Source organism: Brachycentrus maculatus, unplaced genomic scaffold (genome assembly GCF_059751285.1).
Source record: "Brachycentrus maculatus isolate JH-2025_06_01 unplaced genomic scaffold, ASM5975128v1 h1tg000536l, whole genome shotgun sequence".
Taxonomy (NCBI): Eukaryota; Metazoa; Arthropoda; class Insecta; order Trichoptera; family Brachycentridae; genus Brachycentrus; species Brachycentrus maculatus.
The window spans coordinates 293457-297672 of record NW_028281282.1 but is presented as its reverse complement, the minus strand read 5'-3'; positions in this window follow the sequence as shown (position 1 = coordinate 297672).

The following is a 4216-nucleotide window of genomic DNA, read 5'->3' as shown; positions in this document are numbered from 1 at the left end:
TTTTATTTTATTTTTATATTATGACAAAATTATCACTCCTTTCGCTCGCTCTCAACGGGCAAAATCGGACTACTCCACGCCTGGTTGCGGGAGCATCGCGCACGGGTCCGTGGATTCAAATTCGTGGTCGTTGGAGAGCTCCGATTTTGGTTTCGTCGCGGTATGTTCGGGCCGATACGGTAACGGAGGCAAATCCACACAACACATTCATTAGGGAAATTAAGTAATAGTCTTAAGTGTAACTATATTTTAATTGACGTAAACTTTTCAAGTGTAGGATATAAATTATGGATGAACTTTTAACTATTAGTGCGACGGACAAAGGAACATTATTAACCTTCCCCTCCCGGTGATATGTATTTACTACAACTCCACTTTTCAAACGAGAATATCAATATGAAGTATAATAGATACGGGCTCACAATTTTTGTGTCCGCCTCCGTAGTGTAATGGTCAGCACGCTCGGCTACCGTTCTGGAGGTCCCGGGTTCGATTCCCAGATGGGGTAAAATAAATATTAGTGATTTTTTCACTGTGATATTTATTCAATATTACACTGGACTGGTACCTGAAGCGGAGGGCTGATCACCTTTCCTTCATGTGTAAACGATCAAGATAACACTGCGTTTATATGACGCAGTGCCCTATGCACCATTGGGGTGCGGATAGGGGTTCTTTTAAAAAAAAAAAAAAATTAGTATTCCTCCGTAATATAATCATGTATTACATGAAGGTATTATAATATAAACTTATTTATTTGCAGCGACGGAAATAAATAGTTTGTGAAAAAATCATTAGTAAAATCACCAATATACAAACGTCTCTCATTGTTTGAGCGCGTGCCGTTGCTTTGTGTATACGCGCATGTCGTTGCAAGGTTAGTAGTGCGCAGACCGTCGTGTGCAACGGTCGTGTCGCTACGCTAGCTATTGCGACTATTTACGATGTCTTTTTTCTCGTTTACCGATAATTATCAGAGCTAATATTATAAAATTGTCACATTTCAAATTCAACTATGGTCAATAAAGGCAACAAATATTCCTATATATTGGTCTTTTTCCCGTTTTTATATGAAATTTTCATATGGTGTACAAAATACATATCACCGAGTACGCGGAAGTTTTTAGCACCGTAAGGGAAGGGTTAAATTTGAAATTTGATAACGCATGTTGCTTTCATCAATTGTTTTGTGTCTAATAGTCAATACAGTGAAACCTCTATCTATCGTTCCTCGAATAATCGTTTTCCCGGATGTGTCGTTTATTTCTCCTACCCCGAATTCATTTCATACAAAAATAGATTGCATCGATTGTTCCTCTATCACCATTTATCGCATTCATCGTTTGGATTACGCTTGATTTGATATATATTGCTCACTCCTTTCAACAATGCCATATATCAAAAATCGTCTATCAGATGTGTATATTCTCGGAATGCCCAGAAAATGTACTATATTCCAGCAAAAGCGGCATATGTTTAACTTAATATTTACCCGCTACAGGGCAGAAAGTGTTGTTTTTGCATTTTGAATAAATTGTATTGTTTAATTATTTTTTTTAAATGCACTAAATATTTTTCAAATGGAGAAAAAGCATTCAGGTTTTACCTAAAAAGATCTGTTGCACGGTAAAAAGTTCAATAAGTGGCTTGATATTTATTTTAATACATTTTATTATATTCTTAAATTTTAAAAAACGATCACCTGAAAAATCGAGTTTTTTTATTTATGACGTTGTTGAAAGGAGTGAGCGATCTTGTCTGCGTTTTTTACATTTTTCTTAATTTTGTTACGTTCGATGACAATTTTCCAACGTATGGGGTAGAAACTATGGAAAGCTTGTGTGACGCAAGGCTGACGGATACAGAAGAGGTCAATATTGATGAAGAGGAGCCGCTGCCTGTACCTTCATTTTCAGAAGCATGCACACTCTTTGAAAGATTGAAAACTTTCTATTACGCATATTCAATAACTGATGCCAAAAAAATATCATTTGCCAAGCCGAAAATATGCTGTTGACTTACGGAAATAAAACCGTAAAAAAACAAGTCAATCACAGATTATTTACAATGCAATATATAATAGTAATATAATAAAACCCTTATCCGCACCCCAATGGTGCATAGGGCACTGTGTCATATAAACGCAGTGTTATCTTGATCGTTTACACATGAAGGAAGAAGGTTGATCAGCCCTCCGCTTCAGGTACCAGTCCATGGTAATATTGAATAAATATTACAGTGAAAAAATCACTTATATTTATTTTACCCCCCTTGGGAATCGAACCCGGGACCTCCAGAACGGTAGCCGAGCGTGCTGACCATTACACTACGGAGGCGGAGGCGGACAATGCAATATACTTAAATTTTTTTTGTGGTCCAGTTCAGCCGTGTATTTTATCATAATAAATACATTTATTTACAGCTTAAACTTGTAATCTTCTTAGAATTTCAACCTAGCAATGGTTATGCAGATTGGGAGGATGGTATCTTTAATCGATGGTATCTCCTTGTGTATGGACCTCTTAATCCCGCATTCATGATTAATTTCAATAGGTCCCTTTAAAAACGATAGATAGAGGTTTCGCTGTATTTGATTTCTTCCTTTTGTCGCGCGTTGCCCGCTCCCGACGGCGCGCCGGGCACTGCGATGCGGTGTCGTCTCGGTTGTTAAGTGTTTAGTTTGATGGATCTTTTTTCTAACTCTGCAATCTTATTTTTTCCTATTCTAGTGTGTTTATATTATTATACGTTGTTCAAAATTGTATCATAGAAGTTATCTTTTTTATGTATCGAATCTTGGTAAATATCTGTATCTTGTAGCTAAAAGGATAGTAATTCCGACTCTCCCCGTTTGGTTATTAACAGACATGGAACATTCTCCTTATCATTCATTGTTCACTTTTTGGTATGGTAATATTACACTCTCCTTATCATTCATCTTTCGCTTTGTGGTATGGTAATATTACACTTTCTTTATCATTCACTGTTCACTTTGTGGTATGGTAATATAACACTCTCTTTAACGATAGAGGTTTCATCTCAAGTAAAATATAAAATATATTAACAGACATTTTTCAAGACGGAATTTTTTTTGAGTTTAAATTCAAATTAATTTTATCAAATTTAACTTAAAAATACATATATTTTTTAAATTCATTAGCATAACACCGTCCGCTTCCGTAGCGCGGTCAACACGCCCGGCTACCGTTCTGGATGTCCCAGATTCGATTCCCAGGGTCAAATAAATATAAGTGATTTTTTCATTGTAATATTTATTCAATATTAATTACCCTGGACTGGTACCTGAAGCGGAGGGCTGATCACCTTTCCTTCGTGTGTTAATGATCAAGATAATACTGCGTTTATATGATACAGTGCCCTATGCACCGTTGGGGTGCGGATGAGGGTTTGAAGGAACATAACACACCTTTCATGTGTGTAGTATTATTAATCATATTGTCAATTCAATCTCTTCTGACGAAAAGATGCAATGAATTCCATTTTTACGCATTTTTCCTAATACAATTTCGAAATAACGATGTAAAGAGAAAAGAAAGCTTACATTCATTTGACAATGCTTAGCAATAATTTGTAATTTCCTACATCCCTTGCAAGTACGGCTGTCCAAACTTAAAACACAGTAAGAAACATTTTTTTTTAGTACGTTTTTTGTGCATTTTTGGTCCAAGTAGAATCTACTTATTTCTTGAATGTTTTTCGCAGATACTTTGTGGGACATTTTATAAACTTTATAAAATAAAACAACTTTGTTTTAACCACTTTTTTTATTGGTACGCTTTATCCAGCCGGTTTCGACAAGAACCTTGCCATCATCAGGGTTTATGTACTAAATTTTAATTAACATTGAAATAGTTTATTAACCTTACCCTTACCAAAAAATTCCACGCACTCCGTACGCCATATGAAAATATGAAAGTATTTACTACGCAATGCACTATAAAGATTAAGCAGTTTTTTTAAATAATATTTTCATATGGTGTACGGAGCGCGTGGAAGTTTTTTGTAAGGTGGATAATTTACTATGAGTATTTCAACTACTACTACTACCACCACGCCCATTTTCCGCAGGGGTAGGCAGAGAGGATGGAACGCCACACTCTTCTGTCCTGACATACACTCCTCGTCTCCTTCACATCCATACATTTAGTCCTACATGCCCTCCGATTACGCAGACTTTTGTCACCGCCAGATTTTA